General features: G+C 37.3%; 1 protein-coding gene and 1 long non-coding RNA gene across 8 annotated transcripts in view; one reads left to right on the top strand and one right to left on the bottom strand.

The window, feature by feature from the left end:
- Window positions 1-13,548, bottom strand: part of AUTS2 (activator of transcription and developmental regulator AUTS2) — a 1,155,833-nt gene that overhangs the window by 838,857 nt on the left and 303,428 nt on the right. The window lies entirely within an intron of this gene.
- Window positions 1,115-8,512, top strand: LOC118499248. Its single transcript, XR_004901774.1, has 3 exons — window positions 1,115-3,618; window positions 5,782-5,783; window positions 6,565-8,512. It is a non-coding gene; the product is annotated as an uncharacterized LOC118499248 (long non-coding RNA).

The following is a 13,548-nucleotide window of genomic DNA, read 5'->3' as shown; positions in this document are numbered from 1 at the left end:
GCCAACAAACTATTGAGCAGGCTGGTTGAGGCAAACATTTAGTGTGAGACCAGTGCACATCAACACTCGACAACTGATAATCGAGTAACTGGTTAAGCACTTTCAAACATGTTAACTTATTCTTCTTTAAGAAAATGAAAATTCACTTCTTGTTTCTTTTTTGTTTGTTGTATTAATCCTCAGGGAAACTATCAACATTGCTTTACTTTTACTACAAAAAATGAAAAACCAGCCCTGGCTGGCATAGCTCAGTGGATTGAGAGCAGGCTGCGAACCAAAGTGTTGCAGGTTCAATTCCCAGTCAGGGTACATGCCTGGGTTGCAGGCCATGACCCCCAGCAACCCCACATTGATGTTTCTCTCTCTCTCTTTCTCCCTCCCTTCCCTCTCTAAAAATAAATAAAATAAAATCTTTTAAAAAAACTACTTTAAAAAATAATAAAAAATAAAAAACCAACTTCTAAGGAAAGAGTATATATAGAAAATATTACAGCATTTGCTGTATAAAAATCAACTGAGAGATAATATAATGCCACACTACACTATCAATATCCTTTCCTACAAGCCTGGGGTTATCCAACTCATATTCTAATATAATGTATCTGCTCTATAAGTAAATGGTCTTCATTAAGAAGTGGGGAAATCTGTAAGGGGAAAAGCACATTTTCTGGAATACAGTGTTACAATCTTAATTAAATCGGGAGTTTCTGAGCTGACCACAACCAAAAATCACCCTGAGAAGTGAAACATTTATGGTTCATGTCAGAGCATGAAATGTGGTTTCTCTTTCTACCTTTAATGCTTATTGTACACATCAATATTGCATACCAGGGTCTTAATACAAAAAAAGTGCTAAGAAAGAGGCAAAGATTACATAAGTCAATTCAAAAAGCTTAGAGGAAGGTGAGTTAATACTTAGGTCAATCTTGTAGTACTTTTGTTTATCTGATACAGAAACAACTTTCTTAAGAACACCCAAGACCCTAGCCAGTGAGTCTCACTTGGTTGGGGTATCATCCTGTAGGCCTAAGGGTCACAGGTTCGATAATCATCCAGGGCACAGGTCTGTGGTGCAGGTTTGGTCCCCTGATAGGGGCACATGCAGGAGGCAACAAAATGATGTTTCTGTCTCACATCAACATTTGTCTCCCTCTCTCTAAACCAAGGAGCATGTTTTCGGGAGAGGATAAAATAATAACATTAATAATAATAATAATGAACAGTCAATGGTCAGTATAAGCTAGGTGAATAATAATGCAAACAGTTTTGAACTGCCCCACTGAATCACTCTAGGAGTAGAAATAGGACAAAACTGGTTGGCAATATTTTATACTTAACCCAAGGCTATCTTAGCCAGAGATCCAAGCCTCTCACAGACTGAATATGTAAGGTCAATAAGCCAAAGATGATGCAGTTTGATGTGTGTGGATTCTTTAATTGCCTGTAGAGAGTCACTCAAACATCCTTGGGATCATTCAACATTTACTAATCACATTAACATCATATCAGTAAGATCCAGAATGGTTTTCTTACATGTCCTGAGTTTTTTCTTTCTACTTCCCACTACAATATTTTTTGTTTAGCTTAGCTTTCCACTTGCCCTAGCTGTAAGAGTAAATTAAAAAAAAATCCAAGTCTAATGCTGAAACCAGAAATATACGTATTTCTGCATACAACTTCATACAACTGCATATTGCTTTGGAAATTTTGTCTTAACTTTCAGGGAGAAATTTTCACAATTCACACATTTCTCTTAATAAATCAATATAAAAAGACAGTCAAAAACACACATTTATTTTGGCTTGGAAATATTCTCACATATTAACAATAAGAAAGCAAACCACAAATACCCTCCATCTCTGAGGACAAAGCCACAGGGAGACCTTAATGGTGACAGCTCATAAATCCTAGCCGAAGATCACAAATACAGCTGTAAGAAAGCTCTCCCAAGGAAAATATATGGCATTAGAAAAATCACAAGGGAGATTAGTGAGAAACTAACAGTGTATCTATCATTCAACAACTTTTCAAAGAGTATTTTTCACAGTTTATTTACTTTAAACTGTTACACAGTAATTAAGTAACTCAAGAATGAAACAGAAGAAAACAGAAACCCATCTCTTAGATTCCCCTTATGCCTCTATAACAGTGTTTTGGACATATGAAATAAACATAAAACAGTGTTCATCTGGAAGAGGGCAGGAAACCAGTGTAGTGACTGACCACTTTATCCAAATGACTATTGAATAGTTATAGTGACACTGTTTCTTATAAATTTCATTCGTAGTACATAAATGAGGTACAGGGAAGGATTTTACAAAACCAGAAGAATCAATACCTTTTCCCCAAAATTTACTTTTTGCAAAATTAAAAAAAATGAACCTAAAACTAGCATGTCCAAAAATATGTTAGTGGTTAAAAAATAAAATTTAGAAATAATTTTGTTACATTCCTTTGCCGTGAATTATACATAAGAAGCAGACGTCCATGATTTCAAGTTGAAAGATGTAAAATTACAATTCTCAGATAGCTGCCAACAGTTATGGCCCGCAGACAAAGAGAGCTTACCAGTTCACATTGATCTCTTCTCAAAGAAAAGGCTTTTACCACCTGTTAAAAACAGTCTGCATGAGCCCACTCCTAATGTACAGGGGATCTACTGTAGCCTGAAAACCATAAGCACATTGTAATTTTAACACTGTGGGTCATTACTGAAAAGCAGAAGCTCTTGGGGTGCTGTTCTTTGCACTAATTATATATTTAAGTGTAGGTTATCTAAACTATTAATACTACCATAGTCCAGGTAATTCATGTGTTATTTAATCTTTTTAATGAGGAAAGGGGAATTTTAAGCATTCTAACACCTATAACTTCTTCATATATATCACTGCTTTCCAGTGTTAGAAGCATAAACTATTTGTATTCCAGTTCAACTACAGAAACTGAGGGTCAACCTCAGTGAAGGGCACTTTTTTAACTGAGGAATTTTGTACAGGAAAATGAAAATGTTTAGAGAACCATGGGAACTATTTTTTTTTGGGGCGGGGGGGGGTAGACCAAAAGAGTTAAAAAACAAGATTTAAAAAAAAACACCAAAAACTCAGTGAAGGCCAGACACACCAGTAGCAAGACAGAACCTGCAACCCAAGACTCCTGATTCCCAAGCACTTTCTCCAATAAAGTATTCATATAGCCTCAACAACATTAACAGCAAACACTCACTTCCTATTCTTCACTGAATATATTCACAACAAAACTGCCAGCTTGCCCTCTAATGAGTTGTAGTGCTTAAAATCTTTGTCAGTTCACAGTCACAGCCATAAAACAATGTAAAGAGAGCTTCCTCTTCTTCCAGCTGCCAACACGTATTACATCCAGGGGGAATCATTTTACAACCCTGAATGAAGATCTCCTTAATTTTGAAAGAGGACCCTAAAGAGCATTTCTCTTATCAGTAGACAAAGTTTGTCCTTAGTTTCCCATACATATAAACACAATACTTCATAGAGCTTAAACAAAGAAAAAATGTAGAAGGTGCCTGGTTCATGTAAAGTGTTCCGATATACTTTCTGGTTGTTTCTCATTCTCTGAATCACAGCCCAACCATTTTTATACTTTGTCCCTTATCTGGCTGTCAAGGAAGGAAAATGAGCTGGGTTGACAGGTATGAGAACAGTTAAAGACCACACCTCAAGAGCGTAAGAGGGAAATATCACTTATCTCAGTCTCCTCAACAATAGTTCTATTTCTACCTCCAAGAGCAAGTGACCTTTCAGAGAAAATGGAGAAATGGGCAGGAAAATAAAGCTGTCTCTTAAATTACTGCTTTAACCTGCTACACAAAAATTCATCTGTGCCATAAAGTGTATCTTAAAAACTATTCTGACATGGAATATTGGGACTTTGGTAAGAAATAATAAAGATAATAGGTTGCTAAAAAAAATTAGCATTTCTACCAAAGCTTTACGAAAAAGAATGTGGAAACTGGAACAAGTGAAAGAAACCAAAATTAAAATCCCAGCTCCAAGTGCTCTTTGTACAAACATTATGGTTATCTTACTTTGTGTCTTTACTCAACAAGATAAAATACAGAATAACTGTGGCAGAGGAGCTATAATACTGTGTTTACTTCAAACAAACTGGTAGTACATTCTGGTCACTTTTTCAGGCACTTTATTTAAAAATAAAAGCCAGTATACATCACATTTTAAAATACCCTCAAAGTTTATACAACTGATTGGTAACAGCAATGTCCTTATATCAGTAAGTCTTCACTTCAGTATTAACTGAGCAGAATAAAAAGACTCAGATCATGTCTAGTGTCCCTGGGTTTGAACTCCTAAAGAATTCATTCACAGAAGCACCTCTTCTAGAGATGAAAAGGCCCACAAAGCTCATTATAGCCAGTCCTTGACTTATCATTCCAAGGACTGAGAAACATGTCCATTAACAAAAACCTCTGTCACTTCCAACTTCCAAAAGAACTACCATAATAAAAAAAAAATCTTGTTTTTTAACTCTTTTGGACTATCTCCCCCAAAATTAGTTCCCATGGTTCTCTAACCATTTTCATTTTCCTATACCACAATTTTCTCAGTTAAAAAAGTATCCTTTTCCAAATGTAAGTTAGTTGCCCACTTTTAAAATAAACTTATTTATTTTAAAGACTTTATTTATTTATTTTTAGAGAGAGGGGAAGGGAGGGAGGGAGAGGGAGAGAAATATCAATGTGTGGTTGCCTGCCATGTGCCCCCCACTGGGGACCTGGCCTGCAAACCAGGCATGTGCCCTGGCTGGGAATTGAACCAGTGACCCTTTGATTCACAGCCCATACTCAGTCCACTGAGCTATGCCAGCCAGGGCTATTTGCCCAGTTTTTAATTGAATTGTTTGTCTTCCTGGAATGGAGTTGTGTGACTTCGAGATCAAACCCTTGCCTGAGGTATCATTGGCAAGTATATTTTCCCATACAGTGGGTTCTCTTTTCATTTTGCTGATGTTTTCTTTAGTTGTGTAGAAGCTTTTTATTTTAACGAAGTCCCATGTGTTTAATCCTTCCTTTATGTCACTTATTCTAGGGGACATTTCGGTAAAAATACAAATCAACACACAAGTGCTGGAAAGGTTGTAGAGAAAAGGGAACCCTAGTGCACTGTTGGGCAGAATGCAAACTGGTACAGCCACTGTGGGAAACAATGTGGAATTTCCACAGAAAACTGGAAATGGAACTGCCTTTTGACACAGCAATTCCACTGCTGGGATTATACCCTAAGAATATTGAAACACACCAATTCAAAAGAACCTATGCACCCCAATATTCATAGCAGCACAATTCACAATAGCCAAGTGCTGGAAGCAACCTAAGTGCCTGTCAGTAAATGAATGGATCAAAAACCTATGGTACATTTAGACAATGGAATACTACTCAGCAGAAAGAAAGAACGAAATCCTACCCTTTGCAACAGCATGGCTGGAACTGGAAAGCATTATGCTAAGTGAAATAATATGCCAGGGGGTGAAAGACAAATACCATATGATCTCACCTGTAAGTGGAACCTAATCAAGAAAACAAACAAGCAAGCAAAATATAACCAGAGAAAACAAACAAGCAGGCAAAATATAACCAAAATTAAAGAAAAAACTCACAGTGACCAGAGGAGAGTAGGGAGAAGGAAAGAAGGGGAAGGGTCATCAAGGAACATGTACAAAAGACCCATAAACAAAACCAAAGAGGAGGTAGGATTGAGGGTGGGAAGTAGGAGTGTGTGGGGTGGGGGAAAGTGGTGGTGGGAAAACAACTGTACTTGAACAAAAATTTTAAAAAGTAAGTTATTTGAATAGCAGAACTTTCCATTTCTGACTTAGTAGGACTGTGCTTCTCACATGTAACTAAGGTCTATCTTGCAAAAGCAAAGGGAACTTAGATTTGTGGGGGAAAGTGGAGAACGACATTTTAGAAAATAAGTAAGACTGATGTGATACGGATGCTAGGATCAAAAAGCAACAAGAGGAACATGGGGGAGCTCCTAAAGGCATAAAACTAGGTGCATTTCTATATCATATAAGGAAGTTGTAGTGTAGCCTGTAGCAGGTAAAAGGAAGTCAATGAAAGCTCTTGAAGCAAGTGACATGACTCAACTTGCATGTTCTCAAATTTACATTAGAAGGAATTTGGAGAATGGACTGAAGAACACTGAGATTAGAGGCAGAGAAGCCAGCTAAGAAACTACATATAGCCATTGATTCAGGTCCTCCTGAATCAATACAGTGGAAAGTGGTAAATGGAAAGGGACAAATAAGAATACACAGGACATGATTCTATAGGACGTGCGAGTATAAGGAGAGGAAGAGGAGTATAATCTCCAGGTTTCTAGTACGACCTAACAGATTTATGGCTTGGAGGTTTACCTGATGGTATGCACATTAACTAACAGAGGAAACTGAAGAGGAAGAGCAAATTCAGGACAACCAGTATAGAGTTCAATGTGAGACATGTTTGAAATGCTTATGAATGACCCAGGTTAATAACCCTCATCATAAACACCTATGAATCTGGAAGCTAAGAGAAATGTCTGAGTTGGACATTCAAATTGAAATTGTCTGTAGCTGTAAGGACTAAATCCATCAAGGCACAAATATTTGTCCTTTTGTTTGTTACATGCACCTAAAACTGTCTGCCCATAGTAGTACACGGTCAATAAATATTTAATGAGTCGATACCAAGAACAAGTGAATAGTGTAAAAGGAGGAGCAAACCTTAAAATATATTTTTTTTTAAAAAAAGTTGCTAGGAAACTGCCATTTTAAACAGTTTCTAAGAAAGTTAGAATTTCCAGAAACAAAAAAGCAATTACAAATTATCTTTTGGAAAACAAAAGAACTTATCAACTCAGGAACTGCTTTAAAATCTACTCCTGGGATCATTAAACTGTTCAATCTTCCATAAGTATTCCCATTACAAATTTGGGGCCTAACTTTCCATTCAAATACTCCTTTTGAATATTTTAGAATATTTTAAGTTCTACTTGCCTTGAAAATAATCGTCTACTTCTAAGTAAATATAAATGACTGAAAGTGATAGATATTTTTGGTTTCTGCTTTGTGAAGATTAGTATAAAAACCTCTAATTCTGGACAGAAATCTGACTTTCTGATACCAAGAGTTCCAACAGTGGAGCAAAATCATTTCAAGAAAATATACCTATTTTTATGGTCTATGTCAAAAAAATGGCAATTTCTGGAAACAGTGAAGAGTCATTAAGATTTTAATAAAATTACTTGTTAGGTAATTCCCAGTAAATTGCATCTGAGGCAAAAATGTGAGAATGCCAAAGCCCTTATTTTTAAAAGTAAGAACCCAAGAAAACATAAACAACACAGCACTGATTCTAACAGTTACTGGCGCCTTCAGTGGTATAGAGCATTATTCTCAAAAGTTTTTTGAAAAGGCAAACGGGAGGTCAAGAAAAATAGCATGATGGGAAAGACACGATTTTAAATAACTTTAATACATGCATCTGAAGGTATTCATTCTCTGAGAGATGCTCAGCAGTGTCTCCTTTTGAATTACACTTAGTCCATCATCTCAGCCTCACTTGGTATAGCCAGAACAGGCTGGTTGTAGCAAGGTACCAAGCTGTAAATACATCAATCAATGGCAGAGTTTTCATGATATACATCTTTCTATTATATTAGCGTCTTTTGTATAAGGTTTGCACACAAAGGGTGCTCAGTAAATATTTGCTGAACCAGGAAATATGGGGAGAATGAATTAATTGGCCCATTTTAAAATGAAATAAACTGTTCTCTATAGTCAAAATATTTTAGGCAGAAGGCATGTGGGACAATAATTTTACAGTGTAAAGGCATGCTATTCATGCTCTGATACCAAAAAGAGTCTGTACTTTCATGATAAAAAAGTAGAACCTACATAAATACTTGCATGTAAAAGAGTGCTCAGTAAATTCCACCCCACTCCCACCCACTTTCCTCTCTCTCTCTGTTCTGCTGCTTGTCTGGTGTCTTTTGGATCACCTCTGAAAATGGAAGACTGTAGTTTCTTCCCTGGGCCAGCTTTTCCTGGCAGCACTAGCAATTTGACTACCCTGATGGGCTAGGACACTGGGAAAATAGTCTGTGTGGCATTCCACAGAGAAGAGCAGACACCATACTCTTGGAACAAATTTCTGCCTGGTGTGTATATGCTGATCAGTATCTCATTTCTCTGGAGAGAAAAACCAAAGGTCATATTGTACTGGATTGTTTTTTGTAAGCAATTAACACTGGAATGCAACAACAGTGTGATTAGCAATGCTGTCGATGGGAAAAATAATTATTCCAACCTTCAATCATGTAACTTTAATTATTAAGCACATTCTCCTATGTGCTACAAACACTATGTTGGAGAAAATGGATATGATACTTTCCTTCAGGAGGACCTGGAGTCCAGCAGAAGGGGCAGACATTAAAAGATACCAGAAAGAAAAAACCTAAAATTATATATTGTGTTAAGTGTTCAAAAATAAAACAAGGTGAGTGCAAAGGAGAAAGGACTAAAGGCAGACTCTGGGGTGAACAATATGGCGAAAAGAAGCCTTGCTAAGAAGATGACATTTCAGCTTAGGCCTAAAGGACTGGAAGAAGCCCAACAGGCAGAGAGCAGAGAGAGGACCACTTCAGGAGGAGAGAACAGCCCATGTAAAGTACCTGAGATGGTAAAAAAAAATTGACATATTGGAGCAAATGAAGGAAGGTCAACTGGGCAGGAGCCCATGAACAAGAGAAAGTAACATGAGGTGAAGCTGAAAACACAAGGAATTAGATAACTGAGCCCAATGGCTCACAGCAGTCTGAATGCTAACGTGAATACACTGAGAAGCCACTGAGGACCTACATGTGGGAATAATATGATTAAATATATATTTTTAAAAGATTACACTGGTTGTGGTATGAGAATAGATTGAAAGGGCTCAAGAATAGAAACGTGAAAAAATGAGAAAGGTACCTGAGTTTTTCAGGCAGGGATAGCTGATGGTTTCAAAGGCTTACTTCACTCTGTGGGACACACGCCTGGGCCCTGTGTCACACAGTAACATGCTCAGGAAGCGTGCTTACTGCAGTTGGGGAGGAGGATATGTATACAACCAACTCTACAACAGGGTATGAAATGAAAAGGTCTAAAGTGAATTATAAATAGAGTGACTATATACCCCAGTTTTCCAGAAAGCCCTGAATTTATGCTTATTGTTCCAAAGTAATTATTTATAGTGCCCCCTTTCACTATCAGAAATGTCATATATTGGGTGATAGACATTGGGGTCACCCTAGGTAAAAACAAGGGGTCACGGGAATTCTGAAGAAAATATAATTAATTCTGAGGGAAAAGATGTGACTGTTGATGGCCATTCCAAACCAAGGCAACAGCATAAGCAAAGGCACTGCAGTGCGGAGAAAGCAAATGACTCGTGCAAATAACAACAAAGAGCAACAGCTTGATGTTCATGGAATGTGGGGATGAGGAGAGGCAGCTGGAAAGGTATAATGGATGGAGCAAACTCAGACCTAAATGTTCTGCACTAAGGGGCTTCAATTTTATGTAGGTGGTTATGGAGTCACTGATTTTTTTTAACAAGATTACAATAGCAATGAGTAAACTAATGCTAAACTATAGTAAGAATCCAGATAAGGTAGTATTATACTGATAAGAATTAGTAAGATGTTGAGTGAAAAGGACCATCATGGTGAAGGAGCAAGGAACCAGGTGGCAAAGGCATTTTGTATCTTTGAGAGCTAATCTAAGAGGTTTTCCATGCAATTCTGACTAGGTCAAGAAGCAAGCAAGAGCCACTGGATGGAAGAAGAAACATGAGAGAGCCAAAGAGCTGAACGTGTAGCCTGAAAGCAGATTTGACGATAGAAAGAGAAAGAGAAAGATGGCTGACAGGTCTGAAGAGGGGGCAGAGAGGAGGGAGGTCAGAATCATCAGGGTAACAGTTTTTTTAAAACCCATATTGTTCCTTTTCAATACCTAGATATGTCAATTTATCTCCTCCACTCTACCTGGAGAATGAAGGGAGCAGTCGGCACATACTAAGTGATTCAAGTACATCCCCCCTCACATACAACTCCACAGTTGCACCCCATCAATGCCTCTTTCTAGCCTCCCTGCTGCCATATTCATTTGAGAAACACAGATTTAGAGTTTAAATATGGGGAGGTAGGAAGCAGGTGATAATCACACAAATGGGTTAAGTTTCAAGAAGTATCCTTCAACCTTCCAACAGTGAATGTTGGGTCTATTACCCAGCTTTATATTTCACCTGAAAGGCAGAGATATTTACCATCATTCTGAGTACTTCTTAGGGAAATCTGATGATACTATTTTTTAATCAAAAATCATTATTACTTATCTACTCATACAGGGTTGATAATTTCATTGGTAACTCTTTAGTAGATCATTTTATACTCATCTCCAAGGGAAGAGAATTTCTGGTCTCACAGCAATACAGTAAAAATGAATGCTACCTGTTGTTGACACACCTCAGGCAGTAGTTAAATCTAAGTGGAGGTTTTGCTACTTAAACAAAAATTCTTCTGAGGATTTTTATTCTGTTTTGTCTTAGAAAGAAAAATATTTCTTTTTAAATTTGTGGAACCCAAACCAGAAATTCAAGGATAATATTTTATTAATTTGAAGCGTTCTTCATAATGAAAAAAAATTTTCATTATAAATGTCCCATTATGAGGAACATTTAGTCCCTACTCACACACAGGTAATATTTTCCAATTTTATTCATACATGCTCCCCAATACTGCCACCAAATAACACCGATTTTTGTAATATGGAGGACTCATAAAACTTATATACATAAGAATTCAACACCATTGTGATGCTAAAGAAAAAAATAGAACATAAAAGAAAGAATAATGAAAGAACTCTATTTACCATATGTATAAAAGCTGTGTTTAAGGAGAAAAAACAATACAATTATTCTATTAAAGCTATATTCTAGTAAATTCCTACTAAAAAGTAGCCATTTGGAAAACAATATTTTCTGTAACATACCATCTATGGCATTTGGGAGAAACATTTTTTTTGCCAATATTTTTGAAAAGAACTCAATTAGTAAATATATAGAACAAGAACATAGTCCAAGTATTCATAAAATTATGCTCACACAAAATATGTTTTAAAAATTTTAAGATTTGTTATAGGTTTTGCAAATAACATAGCAATTAATATTCCCTTTTCCTTTTCTGAAAATAAAAATGAGTACAATTCAGTTTCCTTATATGTATGATTCTTGTACTACCTGAGCTGGAGTCACCTAAGGAACTTGGTGACACGTGATGAGTCCCACCCAAGGGGCTCTGACTCCACAAGTCAGGAATAGTGCTTGGGAATTTGCATTATCCAGAAAATGCAGCTTATTGCTTTTCAATCTGATTATAGCTAATCTCAGCCATTCAGAACTATCACCAGCAATTAGAATCTGTCCAGCTTTGTACTACATGATTTCAAGACATGACACACAAGAGTTTCCTGAGCAAATGCAGGTGCAAGCAGTGATAAAAAATAACCTGTTACAACAGCATCACTACAGGCAGACACGTGGGAGCAGTGGCAGCTTCTTGCAGAGCTGTGATCAATGATTGCAGGAACAGGATTTGCCTGCATTTGTGAGTCACTTAGTCTCTGCTTCTGTGTGTTTGTGAGCACTAGGGTGAGAATGCACACCCCTCAGTGTGAAAAGATTCAAAGCTCCTGTAAGAACTTTGTTATATTTGCTTGATACAAAATAGCCAATGCTTGCATCAATATGCAATGCTCCAGAACTCATTTAGGATGCCAAAGTAGGTTCTTTTAGATATCATTAGCAACCAGCAGTAGCTCAAGTGCATTAAAACAGTTGGGTTCCTGTGACAAAACAGGTCTAATGGGACTGAGGGTTAAGTACAGCAAGGAATGTGTTATTAAGGTCCCCTCAACCAGAGCCTGAGGGACTCTCCCAAAGCAAATATCAGTACTACTCAAACCAAGCATATCAATCAGTATAATTTTGTCTCAGATACTATTCACTGAAATGTTCAAGGCAAAGCTAAAAAGAATGCAGTAATACTGCATCTATCTTCATATTTAATTAAAAAGAGAGCAAACAGCACTTCCAAGAGGGAGGTCATTCCTTATTGAGCATAAGATTTCTCTGTACAAAGCTATTTTGAGAATGGGCAATAAAACAATTCAACATATAAACACTTATGAAAGCTACCATTCCAGAAATGCTACTGATACGTTAGCTAACAACTCTGAAGATGAAATACAAATGACAATCCTGCAGCTGAAGGCAGCCATAAGAGAATCAAGAACATTATCCAACTGTCAAATTTCAATCAAATCCACCATATTCCTCTTCCCTCATAGTGCTTGGAGGCCCCAGTTGCCTTCAACAGTAATGTATCATAGAAAAAGGTTTACCAGACAAATAGTTTATAGAAAAACTTAAATATAATCTCTCAAAGTTCAAAAGATCAGAAAATCATTTTGTCCTGCATACTAACTGTATGAACAACAGACAAAGAAGGATGATATCCTACCAAAAACTAAGAGAGAATATAACAAGATGATAGCAGATTTAAAATAACAACCTTGCACAGTTGTAGGCATTTAAAGAGAACCATACAAAGGTGAGCTGTGGGCAGATGGTTAGGTTTCCAGCCCAATGAGTACACAGTTGGCTCTCTGGCCAGGATGAGACATTCAGCTCTGCCTATATACGCATACTGAATCTTCAAATGCACCTTTGGCTCTTCCTCCTTGGAAAAATAATTACACATTGGGCATCAAGACATACAACAGTTCTCAAGTACCATTTACCACATAGAGTTGCCTGTGCCTGCCTTAAAGCCCACCCACAATTTCATTTTCAATTAGCAGCTCCTCGAAAGGCAGTAATCAAAGCAGTTGCTAAAGAGCATTCAGATGTCACTAAGAGACTGCAAACCCAAACTGTAAATAGCACGTTGTGAGTCGCCTGTCACCACCATGGATTCCCACGAGAATCTCCCAACACATGGCTATCACTACCATCTGCTCAGCTCCCACCAACACCACTGCAAACCACACAGCCACTCACCCGCTTTACCTGTCAGGTACAGATTTCTGTGGAGATGGGATTGCTGTAAGCAGAGATTAGAATGAAGAACGCACAGAGGCTTATTTCATGTTCTGCAACTAAAATCTGACCACATGCACATAACACTGTATCATCAGAAAAGGGAAAAAGGAAAGTTAACACAAAAAATTGAGTGTTTATTAAAGAAAGGGAGCTCTGTCTACCCTCATCAACTAGCAGAGGTGTAGCAGCTAAATCTTGTTAAGAGAAATATATGTTCCTTCACCACTGAATCACTAATATTACAAGAATTCATGCCAGGGGGACTTGAGAATCATAACTGTCACTTTGTCCTTCTTACTCCTGTACCATATATGGGATTTAAATGGCCCTTGATAATAAAGTTTTGCACACACATACATATAATACATCCTCAC

This window comes from Phyllostomus discolor, chromosome 3, assembly GCF_004126475.2.
Source record: "Phyllostomus discolor isolate MPI-MPIP mPhyDis1 chromosome 3, mPhyDis1.pri.v3, whole genome shotgun sequence".
Classification (NCBI taxonomy): domain Eukaryota; kingdom Metazoa; phylum Chordata; class Mammalia; order Chiroptera; family Phyllostomidae; genus Phyllostomus; species Phyllostomus discolor.
This window is presented reverse-complemented; position numbering and strand designations above follow the sequence as displayed.